The sequence below is a fragment of the Nerophis ophidion genome, linkage group LG15 (genome assembly GCF_033978795.1).
Source record: "Nerophis ophidion isolate RoL-2023_Sa linkage group LG15, RoL_Noph_v1.0, whole genome shotgun sequence".
Classification (NCBI taxonomy): domain Eukaryota; kingdom Metazoa; phylum Chordata; class Actinopteri; order Syngnathiformes; family Syngnathidae; genus Nerophis; species Nerophis ophidion.
In genome coordinates, this window is record NC_084625.1 from 13,508,940 (window position 1) to 13,527,678 (window position 18,739).

An 18,739-nucleotide genomic window follows, 5' to 3' on the forward strand; every position below is an offset into this window, starting at 1 on the left:
TTATACATGTAAACAAACTAGGGTGAGTTCAAGGACCGCCAAAATAAGTAGGACAAAACGGCGCTCGGCAAATACTCGAATCCGTGAAGCAGGTTTAATATAAACAATGTGCTTTATAACAATTAGGGGAGGTTTGTGTCATGTTTGTCCTCCTTCAGAAACCATAATAAAACAAAAAAACATGTTTTTTCCAACCTCATCTTTTTCCATTTTCAAACTGTTTTGAAAAAGCTCCAGAGAGCCACTAGGGCGGCGCTAAAGAGCCGCGGGTTTCCGACCCCCCGCTCCAGTCCCTTATTCATCCTCAATCTCCTGTACCATCCAGTTTAGAAATATGGCAGTCATAGGTAGACCTTTATTTTGTGTTCTTACAATATGGAGCACACAATCCAAGCTTCCACGAGGTTAATATATATCAATCAATCAATCAATGTTTACTTATATAGCCCTAAATCACTAGTGTCTCAAAGGGCTGCCTCGGTAGGCCCACATATGGGCAAGGAAAACTCACACCCAGTGGGACGTCGGTGACAATGATGACTATGAGAACCTTGGAGAGGAGGAAAGCAATGGATGTCGAGCGGGTCTAACATGATCCTGTGAGAGTTCAATCCATAATGGATCCAACACAGTCGCGAGAGTCCAGTCCAAAGCGGATCCAACACAGCAGCGAGAGTCCCGTTCACAGCGGAGCCAGCAGGAAACCATCCCAAGCGGAGGCGGATCAGTGGCGCAGAGATGTTATATTCAATGTACAAATGCCAGGTTCATCTCAGCCAGGCCCGAGCATGCAAAAGCGACAGTAGCCACCTGCCATTAAAATGCATTAAAGTGTCCAAACTCGGAGAAAATATGCATATGATTGAATCGGAAGGGCTGCGCCATATGTTGTCTTAGGAACAGAAAACCCTTAAACAATTACACTGTCTGTGTGTATGTGTGTGTGTGTGTGTGTGTGTGTGTGTGTGTGTGTGTGTGTGTGCACAATACACTCCCAACCACACAAGTGGTCCAGCGTCTCCTCTCCTCGCGCTATTCTGTGGACTGCCTCCGCCACCGCCATTTCCCGCCATTAGGGAGATGAATCCATTCTGCGAGTGATTTGCATAAACACCTGTCAGTGCTTTGTCTCCCGCTGATACCTAATGAATTTCAAGCACTGAGTCTTTTCCATGCGCGCACACACACAGACGACGTCCCGCGTCGACACACTCCGCCGCGTAGGTTTGTTTGGCCTGACGCTCGTCTTCGACTGTCAGACAGGTTGGCGCCCACGCATACTTCCTTTTGGTCTCGTTTCACTTATTTGTTTGTCTTCGGGAAATGAGTCGCTCGGAGTTTGACATAAATGAGAGGGACTTGGACGATTTATTTACTATAAAGTCTGAGCATGTGGCTCGTCGGAGTGAACATAGAGATAAAACCTTAGGTTACCCCAGCATGATATGGTCGCTTAGCTAGATTTCGAAAACATCCATTTTCTACCGCTTATTCCCTTTCGGGGTCGCGGGGGGCGCTGCCGCCTATCTCAGCTACAATCGGGCGGAAGGCGGGGTACACCCTGGACAAGTCGCCACCTCATCGCAGGGCCAACACAGATAGACAGACAACATTCACACTCACATTCACACACTAGGGCCAATTTTAGTGTTGCCAATCAACCTATCTTTTTGAATTTGAGTTTCAAACTTTGAGATCTGGAGGTGTTTTATGGCACCATTTTGCTTTTTCTTGCAATATTTATTCCAAGGAGAAAATAGGAGGTAATATGTTTTAAAATAATAATAAAATAAAATAATCAATCAATCAATATTTATTTATATAGCCCCTAAATCACAAGTGTCTCAAAAGGCTGCACAAGCCACAACAACAGAGCACACTTATGGGCAAGGAAAGTGAAGTGAATTATATTTATATAGCGCTTTTCTCTAGTGACTCAAAGCGCTTTACATAGTGAAACCCAATATCTAAGTTACATTTAAACCAGTGTGGGTGGCACTGAGAGCAGGTGGGTAAAGTGTCTTGCCCAAGGACACAACGGCAGAATGGCGGGAGCGGGAATCGAACCTGCAACCCTCAAGTTGCTGGCACGGCCACTCTACCAACCGAGCTATACCGCCCCACTCACAACCCAGTGGGATGTCAACGTGAATGACTATGAGAAACCTTAGAGAGGACCCTAATAATAAGAGTTGTATATTTTATACTAACTGAGACAAACTTTTTTGAACAAACTTACACATGTGGGAAGGCACCATTAATGCTGAAATGTACATACAAGTTTTGGAACAACATATGCTGCCATCTAAGCGCTGTCTTTTTTATGGACGCCCCTGCTTATTTCAGCAAGACGATGCCAAGCCACATTCAACACGTGTTGCAACAGCGTGGCTTTGTAAAAAAAAAAGTGCGGGTACTTTCCTGGCCCGCCTGCAGTCCAGACCTGTCACCAATCGAAAATATGTGGCGCATTATGAAGTGTAAAATACGACTGTTGAACGACTGAAGCTCTACATAAAACAAGAATGGGAAAGAATTCCACTTTCTCAGCTTTAATTAGTTTTTCTCAGTTCCCAAACGTTTATTGAGTGTTGTTAAAAGAAAAGGTGATGTAGCACAGTGGTGAACATGCCCTTTCCCAACTACTTCGGCACGTGTTGCAGCCATGAAATTCTAATTCTTATTTGCAAAAAAATAATAATGTTTATGAGTTTAAACATCAAATATCTTGTCTTTGTAGTGCATTCAATTAAATATGGGTTGAAAAGGTTTTGGGAATCATTGTATTCCGTTTATATTTACATCTAACACAAATTCCCAACTCATATGGAAACGGGGTTTGTACTAAATAAGTACGATAATTACAACAATCAAAAGTTGTCGGTGGGTTTAATATAAATATGGCGTCGAGGCAGTGCAGATGCATTCCCGAGGGATTGTTACACCCCCATGAGTTCTGACATACTTTCAGCTTAAAGTCTAAATGATAAAAAGACCATATTAGGAGCTAATACCTCAACAAAACAAAGCCAATCACAAGTGTGTTTTTAAAACGAGTTGCAGTGGTCATAAATAAGCGATTCATGTGACGACAGCCACGCCACAAGCCACAACAACAGAGCCCACTTAAGGGCAAGGAAAAACTCACAACCCAGTGGGATGTCAACGTGAATGACTATGAGAAACCTTGGAGAGGACCCTAATAATAAGAGTTGTATGTTTTATACTAACTGAGACAAACTTTATTGAACAAACTTACACATGTGGGAAGGCACCATTAATGGTGAAATGTACATACAAGTTTTGGAACAACATATGCTGCCATCTAAGCGCTGTCTTTTTCATGGACGCCCCTGCTTATTTCAGCAAGACGATGCCAAGCCACATTCAGCACGTGTTGCAACAGCGTGGCTTTGTAAAAAAAAAAGTGCGGGTACTTTCCTGGCCCACCTGCAGTCCAGACCTGTTTCCAATCGAAAATATGTGGTCTATTATGAAGCGTAAAATACGACAGCGGAGACCCCGGACTGGTGAACAACTGAAGCTCTACATAAAACAAGAATGGGAACGAATTCCACTTTCAAAGCTTCAACAATTAGTTTCCACAGTTCCCAAATGTTTATTGAGTGTTGTTAAAAGAAAATATGATGTAACACAGTGGTGAACATGCCCTTTCCCAACTACTTTGGCACGTGTTGCAGCCATGAAATTCTAATTCTTATTTGCAAAAAAATAATAATGTTTATGAGTTTAAACATCAAATATCTTGTCTTTGTAGTGCATTCAACTGAATATGGGTTGTAAAGGTTTTGCAAATCATTGTATTCCGTTTATATTTACATCTAACACAAATTCCCAACTCATATGGAAACGGGGTTTGTACTAAATAAGTACGATATTTACAAGAATCAAAAGTTGTCGGTGGGTCTAATATAAATATGGCGTCGAGGCAGTGCAGATGCATTCCCGAGGGATTGTTACACCCCCATGAGTTCTGACATATTTTCAGCTTGAAGTCTAAATGATAAAAAGACCATATTAGGAGCTAATACCTCAACAAAACAAAGCCAATCACAAGTGTGTTTTTAAAACGAGTCGCGGTGGTCATAAATAAGCGATTCATGTGACGACAGCCACGCCACAAGCCACAACAACAGAGCCCACTTAAGGGCAAGGAAAAACTCACAACCCAGTGGGATGTCAATGTGAATGACTATGAGAAACCTTGGAGAGGACCCTAATAATAAGAGTTGTATGTTTTATACTAACTGAGACAAACTTTATTGAACAAACTTACACATGTGGGAAGGCACCATTAATGCTGAAATGTACATACAAGTTTTGGAACAACATATGCTGCCATCTAAGCGCTGTCTTTTTCATGGACGCCCCTGCTTATTTCAGCAAGACGATGCCAAGCCACATTAAGCACGTGTTGCAACAGCGTGGCTTTGTAAAAAAAAAAGTGCGGGTACTTTCCTGGCCCGCCTGCAGTCCAGACCTGTCTCCAATCGAAAATGTGTGGTGCATTATGAAGCGTAAAATACTACAGCGGAGACCCCGGACTGTTGAACGACTGAAGCTCTACATAAAACAAGAATGGGAAAGAATTCCACTTTCAAAGCTTCAACAATTAGTTTCCTCAGTTCCCAAATGTTTATTGAGTGTTGTTAAAAGAAAAGGTGATGTAACACAGTGGTGAACATGCCCTTTCCCAACTACTTTGGCACGTGTTGCAGCCATGAAATTCTGAGTTAATTCTTATTTGCAAAAAAAGAAAATAAGGTTTATGAGTTTGAACATCAAATATCTTGTCTTTGTAGTGCATTCAACTGAATATGTGTCGTAAAGGTTTTGCAAATCATTGTATTCCGTTTATATTTACATCTAACACAAATTCCCAACTCATATGGAAACGGGGTTTGTACTAAATAAGTACGATATTTACAACAATCAAAAGTTGTCGGTGTGTTTAATATAAATATGGCGTCGAGGCAGTGCAGATGCATTCCCTAGGGATTGTTACACCCCCATGAGTTCTGACATATTTTCAGCTTGAAGTCTAAATGATAAAAAGACCATATTAGGAGCTAATACCTCAACAAAACAAAGCCAATCACAAGTGTGTTTTTAAAACGAGTCGCGGTGGTCATAAATAAGCGATTCATGTGACGACAGCCACGCCACAAGCCACAACAACAGAGCTCACTTAAGGGCAAGGAAAAACTCACAACCCAGTGGGATGTCAACGTGAATGACTACGAGAAACCTTGGAGAGGACCCTAATAATAAGAGTTGTATGTTTTATTCTGAGACAAACTTTATTGAACAAACTTACACATGTGGGAAGGCACCATTAATGCTGAAATGTACATACAAGTTTTGGAACAACATATGCTGCCATCTAAGCGCTGTCTTTTTCATGGACGCCCCTGCTTATTTCAGCAAGACGATGCCAAGCCACATTCAGCACGTGTTGCAACAGCGTGGCTTTGTAAAAAAAAAAAGTGCGGGTACTTTCCTGGCCCGCCTGCAGTCCAGACCTGTCTCCCATGGAAAATGTGTGGCGCATTATGAAGTGTAAAATGCAACTGTTGAACGACTGAAGCTCTACATAAAACAAGAATGGGAAAGAATTCCACTTTCACAGCTTTAATTAGTTTGCTCAGTTCCCAAATGTTTATTGAGTGTTGTTAAAAGAAAAGGTGATGTAGCACAGTGGTGAACATGCCCTTTCCCAACTACTTTGGCACGTGTTGCAGCCATGAAATTCTAATTCTTATTTGCAAAAAAATAAAATGTTTATGAGTTTAAACATCAAATATCTTGTCTTTGTAGTGCATTCAATTAAATATGGGTTGAAAAGGTTTTGGGAATCATTGTATTCCGTTTATATTGACATCTAACACAAATTCCCAACTCATATGGAAACGGGGTTTGTACTAAATAAGTACGATATTTACAACAATCAAAAGTTGTCGGTGGGTTTAATATAAATATGGCGTCGAGGCAGTGCAGATGAATTCCCGAGGGATTGTTACACCCCCATGAGTTCTGACATATTTTCAGCTTGAAGTCTAAATGATAAAAAGACCATATTAGGAGCTAATACCTCAACAAAACAAAGCCAATCACAAGTGTGTTTTTAAAACGAGTTGTGGTGGTCATAAATAAGCGATTCATGTGACGACAGCCACGCCACAAGCCACAACAACAGAGCCCACTTAAGGGCAAGGAAAAACTAACAACCCAGTGGGATGTCAACGTGAATGACTATGAGAAACCTTGGAGAGGACCCTAATAATAAGAGTTGTATGTTTTATACTAACTGAGACAAACTTTATTGAACAAACTTACACATGTGGGAAGGCACCATTAATGGTGAAATGTACATACAAGTTTTGGAACAACATATGCTGCCATCTAAGCGCTGTCTTTTTCATGGACGCCCCTGCTTATTTCAGCAAGACGATGCCAACCCACATTCAGCACGTGTTGCAACAGCGTGGCTTTGTAAAAAAAAAAGTGCGGGTACTTTCCTGGCCCACCTGCAGTCCAGACCTGTCTCCAATCGAAAATCTGTGGTGCATTATGAAGCGTAAAACACGACAGCGGAGACCCCGGACTGTTGAACGACTGAAGCTCTACATAAAACAAGAATGGGAAAGAATTCCACTTTCAAAGCTTCAACAATTAGTTTCCTCAGTTCCCAAATGTTTATTGAGTGTTGTTAAAAGAAAAGGTGATGTAACACAGTGGTGAACATGCCCTTTCCCAACTACTTTGGCACGTGTTGCAGCCATGAAATTCTAACTCTTATTTGAAAAAAAAAAATAATGTTTATGAGTTCAAACATCAAATATCCTGTGTTTGTAGTGCATTCAACTGAATATGGGTCGTAAAGGTTTTGCAAATCATTGTATTCCGTTTATATTTACATCTAACACAAATTCCCAACTCATATGGAAACGGGGTTTGTACTAAATAAATACGATATTTACAAGAATCAAAAGTTGTCGGTGGGTTTAATATAAATATGGCGTCGAGGCAGTGCAGATGAATTCCCGAGGGATTGTTACACCCCCATGAGTTCTGACATATTTTCAGCTTGAAGTCTAAATGATAAAAAGACCATATTAGGAGCTAATACCGCAACAAAACAAAGCCAATCACAAGTGTGTTTTTAAAACGAGTCGCGGTGGTCATAAATAAGCGATTCATGTGACGACAGCCACGCCACAAGCCACAACAACAGAGCCCACTTAAGGGCAAGGAAAAACTCACAACCCAGTGGGATGTCAACGTGAATGACTATGAGAAACCTTGGAGAGGACCCTAATAATAAGAGTTGTATGTTTTATACTAACTCAGACAAACTTTATTGAACAAACTTACACATGTGGGAAGGCACCATTAATGCTGAAATATACATACAAGTTTTGGAACAACATATGCTGCCATCTAAGCGCTGTCTTTTTCATGGACGCCCCTGCTTATTTCAGCAAGACGATGCCAACCCACATTCAGCACGTGTTGCAACAGCGTGGCTTTGTAAAAAAAAAAGTGCGGGTACTTTCCTGGCCTGCCTGCAGTCCAGACCTGTCTCCCATCGAAAATGTGTGGCGCATTATGAAGCGTAAAATACGACAGCGGAGACCCCGGACTGTTGACAGACTGAAGCTCTACATAAAACAAGAATGGGAAATAATTCCACTTTCAAAGCTTCAACAATTAGTTTCCTCAGTTCCCAAATGTTTATTGAGTGTTGTTAAAAGAAAAGGTGATGTAACACAGTGGTGAACATGCCCTTTCCCAACTACTCTGGCACGTGTTGCAGCCATGAAATTCTAATTCTTATTTGCAAAAAAAAAAAAAATGTTATGAGTTTAAACATCAAATATCTTGTCTTTGTAGTGCATTCAATTAAATAAGGGTTGAAAAGGTTTTGGGAATCATTGTATTCCGTTTATATTTACATCTAACACAAATTCCCAACTCATATGGAAACGGGGTTTGTACTAAATAAGTACAATATTTACAACAATCAAAAGTTGTCGGTGGGTTTAATATAAATATGGCGTCGAGGCAGTGCAGATGAATTCCCGAGGGATTGTTACACCCCCATGAGTTCTGACATATTTTCAGCTTGAAGTCTAAATGATAAAAAGACCATATTAGGAGCTAATACCTCAACAAAACAAAGCCAATCACAAGTGTGTTTTTAAAACGAGTCGCGGTGGTCATAAATAAGCGATTCATGTGACGACAGCCACGCCATCAAAGGCTCGTCCACGTCCCGCAACAACAACAACACGCCGCTGACACACGCCGCTGATGAAAGCATGAAGTGGGTATCATCCGCAGGAATAATCTCGCTGACAAATAAATATAGACGCGCTCGTCAAAAGGAGGAGTCGGCGGGGGTCGCCGCGTTTGTCAGCGCCGAACGTATTGTCGCGGGAAGAGGCTGAAAGACGACCATCAATCTCTTTTCCGTGGAGAACGTCGACAAAGTTTACTGATCCTCGGATGTTGGGGAAGAGAGACGGCGCCCACGCTGCTTCATGTGTTATATTACATTAATAACACCTTTGTCCCGTGGGTGGCACAAGTTTGGCAGCGCCGCTTCCAGGCTGACTTCCCCCCCACACTAACACCCTCAACCCCCTATGGCGCTTCTATTGTAGGCATGAAGGCACAGCAGGAGCGTAAACCTTCAAAGTGATCAACTTCACTTGATGATTAGCTGTGTTGTCCTGGTTGGTCTGTCCTCACCAGACCTCAGTTCAGCGAGTATTAGAGTTATCAAACAAAAAAAAAACAAAAAAAACGAGGCACAACTCATTTTGTCCCCCCCCTTTTCATTCCTGTGAAAGGACTTCCGTACTATCTGCAAAGGCTGAATGGAGAGTAAACCTTTTCTGGAGTATATGACATGTTTTTTTGTTTTTTTTTTCCAACGTAATTAAATATACAGGTAAGTAATTGCCCAAAAGGGAATAAGCGGTAGAAAAATGGATGGATGGATAGGTAAGTAATTGTTCAAAATTCTATATTTGTGTGCACAATAAGTATATAAACAGCCTGGGTGGCCACATGCGTGGAAATTGTGTACACTACTGAATTGGGGTCTTATGGCCACTTATGTGGACACTTATACTGCCATCTGGTGGCGTCAGAAGAGTGTAACATACAATGGAATTTCGACAAAAAAAAAAAGTAAAAATAAAAATGTGCATGTCACTACACGTGAAGTACATGTTTGTGTACTTATGGACTAAGTACATATCAATGTTTTTTATGCTAATTAGGGTCCAATAAGCCTAAATAGCAAAGGAAATTAAAAAAAGGCATGTAAAAAAAAAAAACACCTTTTAGCTCTTATTTCCAAAATTGTGTATACTACTGAATTGGGTTCTTATGGCCACTTATGTATAAAATACAATGGAATTTGGACAAAAAAAAAAAAGTGTAAAAATACAAATTTGCATGTCACTACACATGAAGTACACATTTGTGTACTTATGGACTAAGTACATATCAAAATATGATTTAGTGTTTTTATGCTAACTAGGGCCCAATAAGCTCAAATAGCAAAGAGAAATAAAAAAAAAGTATTTAAAAAAACAGCTTGGACGTATGATGTTAAAGAAAAAAAATGCTAAAATGGAAATATTTCCTGCTTAACAGAATACAAATTAACATATTTCTTACATGAAGTACACGTTTTAATTTTTCCACATATTTTGATACAATTTGACTTCAAACAGAATGTAATTAAATAGACAGGTAAATAATTGTTGAAAAATCTATATTTGTGTGCAAAATAAGTATATAAACAGCCTTAGTGGCCACATGCGTGGACAGCACCTTTTAGCTCTTCTTTGCAAAATGTTGTACACTACTGAATTGGGGTCTTATGGCCACTTATGAGGACACTTATACTGCTATCTGGTGGTGTCAGAAGAGTGTAACATACAATGGAATTTGGGGGGGGGGGGGGGGGAAACAGTGTAAAAATAAAAATGTGCATGTCACTACAAGTAAGTACACATTTGTGTACTTATGGACTAATTACATATCAAAAGATGATTTTAATTTTGTTTATGCTAATTAGGGCCCAATAAGCTCAAATCGCAAAGAGAACTAAAAAAGGCATGTGAAAAAACAGCACCTTTTAGCTCTTATTTCCAAAATTGTGTACACTACTGAATTGGGATCTTATGGCCACTTATGTGGACACTTATACTGCTATCTGGTGGTGTCAGAAGAGTGTAACATATAATGGAATTTGGCCAAAAAATAAGTGTAAAAATAAAAATTTGCATGTCACTACAAATGAAGTACACATTTGTGTACTTATGGACTAAGTATATATAAAAAGATGATTTGTATTTGTTTATGCTAATTAGGGTCCAATAACCCCAAATAGCAAAGAGAAATAAAAAAAAAAGCATGTAAAAAAACAGTTTGGGCCTTAAGACGTTAAAGAAAAAAATGCTAAAATGGAAATATTTCCTGCTTAACAGAATACAAATGAACATATTTCTTACATAAAGCACACGTTTAATTTTTTCCACATATTTTGATACAATTTGACTTCAACCAGAATTTAATTAAATATACAGGTAAGTAATTGTTCAAAAATCTATATTTGTGTGCAAAATAAGTATATACACAGCCTGAGTGGCCACATGCGTGGACAGCGCCTTTTAGCTCTTATTTCCAGAATTGTGTACACTACTGAATTGGGTTCTTATGGCCACATCTGACGTCTAGTGGATCTAACATAATAGTATGAGAGTCCAGTCCAGAGTGGATCCAACATAATATTGTGAGAGTCCAAGCCATTGTGGATCTAACATAATATTGTGAGAGTCCAGTCCATAGTGGATCTAACATAATAGAATGAGAGTCCAGTACATAGTGGATCTAACATAACAGTGAGAGTCCAGTCCATTGTGGATCTAACATAACAGTGAGAGTCCAGTCCATTGTGGATATAACATAATAGTGAGAATCCAGTCCATTGTGGATCAAACATAATAGTGCGAGAGTCCAGTCCATAGTGGATCTAACATAATAGTGAGAGTCCAGTCCATAGTGGATCTAACATAATAGTGAGAGTCCAGTCCATAGTGGATCTAACATAACAGTGAGAGTCCAGTCCATTGTGGATCTAACATAACAGTGAGAGTCCAGTCCATTGTGGATATAACATAATAGTGAGAATCCAGTCCATTGTGGATCAAACATAATAGTGCGAGAGTCCAGTCTATAGTGGATCTAACATAATAGCTTCAGAGTTTAGTCCACAGTGGATCCAACATAATTGTGAGAATCCAGTCCATAGTGAGTCTAACATAATAGTGAGAGTCCAGTCCATAGTGGATCTAACATAATAGTGTGAGAGTCCAGTCCATAGTGGACCTAACATAATAGTGAGAGAGTCCAGTCCATAGTTGATCTAACATAATAGTGTGAGAGTCCAGTTCCAAATGGATCTAACATAATAATGTGAAAGTCCAGTCAATTGTGGAGCTAACATAATAGTGTGGGAGTCCAATCCATTGTGGATCAAACATAATAGTGAGAGTCCAGTCCATAGTGGATCTAACATAATAATGAGAGTCCAAGCCATTGTGGATCTAACATAATAGTGAGAGTCCAGTCCATAGTGGATCTAACATAATATTGAGAGTCCAAGCCATTGTGGATCTAACATAGTAGTGTTAGAGTCCAGTTCATTGTGGATCTAACATAATAGTATGAGAGTCCAGTCCAGAGTGGATCTAACATAACAGTGAGAGTCCAGTCCATAGTGGATCTAACATAATATTGTGAGAGTCCAAGCCATTGTGGATCTAACATAATATTGTGAGAGTCCAGTCCATAGTGGATCTAGCATAATAGAATGAGTGTCCAGTAGATAGTGGATCTAACATAACAGTGAGAGTCCAGTCCATTGTGGATCTAACATAATAGTGAGAGTCCAGTCCATTTTGGATCAAACATAATAGTGCGAGAGTCCAGTCTATAGTGGATCTAAACTAATAGCTTGAGAGTCTAGTCCATAGTGGATCCAACATAATTGTGAGAATCCAGTCCATAGTGAATCTAACATAATAGTGAGAGTCCAGTCCATAGTGGATCTAACATAATAGTGTGAGAGTCCAGTCCATAGTGGATTTAACATAATAATGTGAAAGTTCAGTCAATTGTGGATCTAACATAATAGCGTGAGAGTCCAATCCATCATGGATCTATTATAATAGTGTGAGAGTCCAGTCCCTAGTGGATCTAACATAATAGTGTGAGAGTCCAGTCCATTGTGGATCTAACATAATAGTGAGAGTCCAGTCCATTGTGGATCAAACATAATAGTGCGAGAGTCCAGTCTATAGTGGATCTAACATAATAGCTTGAAAGTCTAGTCCATAGTGGATCTAACATAATTGTGAGAATCCAGTCCATAGTGAATCTAACATAATAGTGAGATTCCAGTCCATAGTGGATCTAACATAATTGTGAGAATCCAGTCCATAGTGAATCAAACATAATAGTGAGAGTCCAGTCCATAGTGGATCTAACATAATAGTGTGAGAGTCCAGTCCATATTGGACCTAACATAATATTGTGAGAGTCCAGTCCATAGTGGATCTAACATAACAGTGTGAGTGTCCAGTCCCAAATGTATCTAACATAATAATGTGAAAGTCCAGTCAATTGTGGATCTAACATAATAGTGTGAGAGTCCAATCCATAGTGGATCTAACATAATATTGTGAGAGTCCAGTCCATAGTGGATCTAACATAATATTGTGAGAGTCCAGTCCATAGTGGATCTAACATAATATTGTGAGAGTCCAGTCCATAGTGGATCTAACATAATATTGTGAGAGTCCAGTCCATAGTGGATCTAACATAATATTGTGAGAGTCCAGTCCATAGTGGATCTAACATAATATTGTGAGAGTCCAGTCCATAGTGGATCTATAATAATAATGTGAAAGTCCAGTCAATTGTGGATCTAACATAATAGTGAGAGTCCAGTCCATTGTGGATCAAACATAATAGTGCGAGAGTCCAGTCTATAGTGGATCTAACATAATAGCTTGAAAGTCTAGTCCATAGTGGATCTATTATAATTGTGAGAATCCAGTCCATAGTGAATCTAACATAATAGTGGGATTCCAGTCCATAGTGGATCTAACATAATTGTGAGAATCCAGTCCATAGTGAATCTAACATAATAGTGAGAGTCCAGTCCATAGTGGATCTAACATAATAGTGTGAGAGTCCAGTCCATATTGGACCTAACATAATGTTGTGAGAGTCCAGTCCATAGTGGATCTAACATAATATTGTGAGAGTCCAGTCCATAGTGGATTTATAATAATAATGTGAGAGTCCAGTCCATTGTGGATCTAACATAATAGTGAGAGTCCAGTCCATTGTGGATCAAACATAATAGTGCGAGAGTCCAGTCTATAGTGGATCTAACATAATAGCTTGAAAGTCTAGTCCATAGTGGATCTAACATAATTGTGAGAATCCAGTCCATAGTGAATCTAACATAATAGTGAGATTCCAGTCCATAGTGGATCTAACATAATAGTGAGAGTCCAGTCCATAGTGGATCTAACATAATTGTGAGAATCCAGTCCATAGTGAATCTAACATAATAGTGAGATTCCAGTCCATAGTGGATCTAACATAATTGTGAGAATCCAGTCCATAGTGGATATAACATAATAGTGTGAGAGTCCAGTCCATAGTGGATCTAACATAATATTGTGAGAGTCCAGTCCATAGTGGATCTAACATAATATTGTGAGAGTCCAGTCCATAGTGGATCTAACATAATATTGTGAGAGTCCAGTCCATAGTGGATCTAACATAATATTGTGAGAGTCCAGTCCATAGTGGATCTAACATAATATTGTGAGAGTCCAGTCCATAGTGGATCCATAATAATAATGTGAAAGTCCAGTCAATTGTGGATCTAACATAATAGTGAGAGTTCAGTCCATAGTGGATGTAATATAAGAGTTAGAGTCCGGTCCATAGTGGATCTAACATAATAGTGAGAGTTCAGTCCATAGTGGGGCCAGCAGGAGACCATCCCGAGCGGGGACGGTTCAGCAGCGCTGTGACGTCCCCAACCGATGCACAGGCGAGCGGTCCACCCCCGGGTCCCGACTCTGGACTCCCTTCCACAAGGGAGTTTGAACCGTAGCAAGCATCGAAGGATCGAGCGATGTAGCTTAAATGCTAATGAGCCGTGTTCGCCCGTGACTCTAACATTGTGTACTTTATCCACTTCCTTACAGCGTTTTTATTATTTTTGTTTGTGAGTGAAGTGAATTGTGAAGTGAATTATATTTATATAGCGCTTTTCTCTATTGACTCAAAGCACTTTACATAGTGAAACCCAATATCTAAGTTACATTTAAACCAGTGTGGGTGGCACTGGGAGCAGGTGGGTCTTGCCCAAGGACACAACGGCTGTGACTAGGTTGGCAGAAGCGGGAATCGAACCTGCAACCCTCAAGTTGCTGGCACGGCCACTCGCCGAGCTATGAGTTTTTGTGAGGAAAGTGAACATTAAGGCGCACAAACAGGAAGCAGACCCCCCACTGTGGACATCTGTCAGAGAAAACAGTCTCGACTCACAGCTGGAGGAGCATTACCGAGTAAAGTGAGTGTAAAATGTTGCAATGGAGGCGGCTTGTTGACGCACGGAGGAAGGAAAAGTTGGATCTCAGCGATGATTGTAATTGCGCTAATTGTTGGCTCACCTCTGCCATGAGTCGCGCGGCGAAAACACAAACGGTGGCACAAATCCACCTCGCCGCAAAGCCTGCTGGCTAACAATTAGCATCAGGAAACAATGGCCGTTATCTCCGGCGATGTTTTGGCCGGAGGCCCGCCGCTAATGAAGCCCGGGCTAAACGGCAGCTTGAGTTTTGGCATGTCGAAAAGAAACGCTCCGCGAGTTCACTTCGGCGACAAAAAGGAAGTGTCCTCGGGAAACGCGGCGACGCTAATCGCGTTATATCTTCTAGTACCCATCTGCTCTCGTCAGCCGGGGATCTTGGCGACGCTGTTGATTCGCCGGCTGCCAAGGTATGAGCGATAGCGGTCCTCGTCGGTTTAACTTTAGGGGCTTTGGCTCGGTCACAGCGCCAGTAGGGGGCGCGGTGATCTTTAAAGACTGGCAAAGGTCAGGACTCTTCATAGTCCAGGCACTCGGCCAGTCTACATCGACGTGGGGCGCGGTTGTTCTTTCGTTGCCAACGGATAACAACAATGTCTGGACATGTTAAAAGGGACGTTCACACTTGTCAACTTGACGCCGAATCTGGATCGGATCCAGACTGAGATTTGTGGTTAGGGTTTTTGACTGTGCACATGCTTTCATTCCCTGTGGATACAAACTCAATGTATATTTCTAGAAGAGGTTTAAGTTTCGATTAGAGATGTCAGATAATGGCTTTTTTGCCGATGTCCGATATTCCGATTCTCATGGTGACATAAATACGGGGTTTCATGGTTTATTTCAATCAATCAATGTTTATTTATATAGCCCTGAATCACAAGTGTCTCAAAGGGCTGCACAAACCACAACGACATCCTCGGTTCAGATCCTTAATAGGGGAGATCGGATGCAATAGACGTCGAATGGGTCTACCATAATATTGTGAGAGTCCAGTCCATAGCGGACCTAACATAATAGTGTGAGAGTCCAGTCCATAGTGGATCTTACATAATATTGTGAGTCCAGTCCATAGTGGATCTAACATAATAGTGTAAGAGTCCAGTCCATAGTGGATCAAACATAATATTGTGTGAGTCCAGTCCATAGTGGATCTAACATAATAGTGTGAGAGTCCAGTCCATAGCGGATCTAACATAATAGTGTGATGGTCCAGTCCATAGTGGATCTAACATAATATTGTGTGAGTCCAGTCCATAGTGGATCTAACATAATAGTGTGAGAGTCCAGTCCATAGCGGATCTAACATAATAGTGTGATGGTCCAGTCCATAGTGGATCTAACATAATATTGTGAGAGTCCAGTCCATAGTGGATCTAACATAATATTGTGAGAGTCCAGTCTATAGGGGATCGAACATAATATTTTGAGAGTCCAGTCCATAATGGATCTAACATAATATTGTGAAAGTCTGATCCATAGTGGATCTAACATATTAGTGTGAGAGTCCAGTCCATAGTGGATCTAACATAATAGTGTGCGAGTCCGATCCATAGTGGATCGAACATAATATTGTGAGAGTCCAGTCCATAGTGGATCTAACATAATATTGTGAGTCTGATCCATAGTGGATCTAACATAATAGTGTGAGAGTCCAGTCCATAGGGGATTGAACATAATAGTGAGAATCCAGTCCATAGTGGCTCTAACATAAGAGTGAGAGTCCAGTCCATAGTGGATCTAACATAAATATAGTGAGAGTCCAGTCCATAGTGGATCTAACATAATATTGTGAGAGTCCAGTCCATAGTGGATCGAACATAATATTTTGAGAGTCCAGTCCATAGTGGATCTAACATAATAGTGTGAGAGTCCAGTCCATAGTGGATCTAACATAATAGTGTGAGAGTCCGATCCATAGTGGATCTAACATAATAGTGTGAGAGTCCAGTCCATAGTGGATCAAACATAATAGTGTGCGAGTCCAGTCCATAGTGGATCGAACATAATAGTGTGAGAGTCCAGTCCATAGCGGATGTAACATAATAGTGTGAGAGTCCAGTCCATAGCGGATCTAACATAATAGTGTGAGAGTCCAGTCCATAACGGATTTAACATAATAGTGTGAGAGTCCAGTCCATAGTGGATCTAACATAATATTGGGTGAGTCCAGTCCATAGTGGATCGAACACAATAGTGAGAATCCAGTCCATAGTGGCTCTAACATAAGAGTGAGAGTCCAGTCCATAGTGGATCTAACATAAATATAGTGAGAGTCCAGTCCATAGTGGATCAAACATAATATTGTGAGAGTCCAGTCCATAGTGGATCTAACATAATAGTGTGAGAGTCCAGTCCATAGCGGATCTAACAAAATAGTGTGAGAGTCCAATCCATAGTGGATCTAACATAATAGTGTGAGAGTCCGATCCATAGTGGATCTAACATAATAGTGTGAGAGTCCAGTCCATAGTGGATCAAACATATTAGTGAGAGTCCAGTCCATAGTGGATCAAACATAATAGTGAGAGTCCAGTCCATAGTGGATCGAACATAATATTTTGAGAGTCCAGTCCATAGTGGATCGAACATAATAGTGTGAGAGTCCCGTCCATAGTAGATCTAACATAATAGTGAGATAGTCCAGTCCATAATGGATCTAACATAATATTGTGAGAGTCCAGTCCATAGTGGATCTAACATAATATTGTGAGAGTCTGATCCATATTTGATCTAACATAATAGTGTGAGAGTCCAGTCCATAGGGGATTGAACATAATATTGTGAGAGTCCAGTCCATAGTGGATCTAACATAATAGTGTGACAGTCCAGTCCATAGTGGATCCAACATAATAGTGTGAGAGTCCGATCCATAGTGGATCTAACATAATATTGTGAGAGTCCAGTCCATAGTGGATCTAACATAATAGTGTGAGAGTCCAGTCCATAGTGGATCTAACATAATATTGCAGGGGGTAGTGGGGGGTGTATATTGTGAAGAGTTAGTGCTGTAAGGGATTCTGAGTATTTGTTCTGTTCTGTTTATGTTGTGTTACAGTGTGGATGTTCTCCCGAAATGTGTTTGTCATTCTTGTGTGGTGTGGATTCACAGTATGGCGCATATTTGTAACCGTGTTAAAGTTGTTCATACGGCCACCCTCAATGTGACCTGTATGGCTGTTGACCAAGTATGCGTTGCATTCACTTGTGTGTGTGTGAAAAACCATGATTGGACCGTCGCACAAATTTTAGTGCCCCCAATATTGTTGTCTAGGTGGAAATCGGGAGAAATTCGGGAGAATGGTTGCCCTGGGAAATTTTTGGGAGGGGCACTGAAACTCGGGAGTCTCCCGCGAAAATCGGGAGGGTTGGCAAGTATGACTGGGAGACGCAACTGCTCTGTACTTCTCCCTACGTCCGTGTACTTTTTGAAACCGATACCGACATTTTCCGATATTACATTTTAAAGCCTTTATCGGCCAATAATATCATCTGTCCGATATTATCGCAAATTTCTAGTTTACATCTTTGTAATGACACAGCTTAAGGTGTAGAAAATGTTTTTTTTAGTAACCACACAGGTTTTATTGCGAAAAATGCTTAAAGTAAAAATATGCTGGTTGACATTAACATTTATGTCTTAGCTGGTCCGATTAAGAGACCAATATGTCGATTAACTCAGTGTTTTTCAACCACGGTACCACGACACTCGGAGATGATCTAATTTCACCTATTTGGGTTAAGAATACTTTTTTGCAAACCAAAAATTATAGTCTGCAAATTATGTGTTGTTGTTGACTGTCGGTGCTGTCTAGAGATCAGCAGAGTAACCGTGTAATACTCTTCCATATCAGTAGGTGGCAGCGGGTGTTGTTGTTTTGTAGATGTCGGAAACAGCGGGAGGCAGCGTGCAGGTAAAACAGTGTCTAATGCTTAAACCAAAAATAAACAAAGGGTGAGTGACCCTAAGAAAATGCATTAAAGCTTAGGGAACGCTATGCAGAACGAAACTAAAACTGA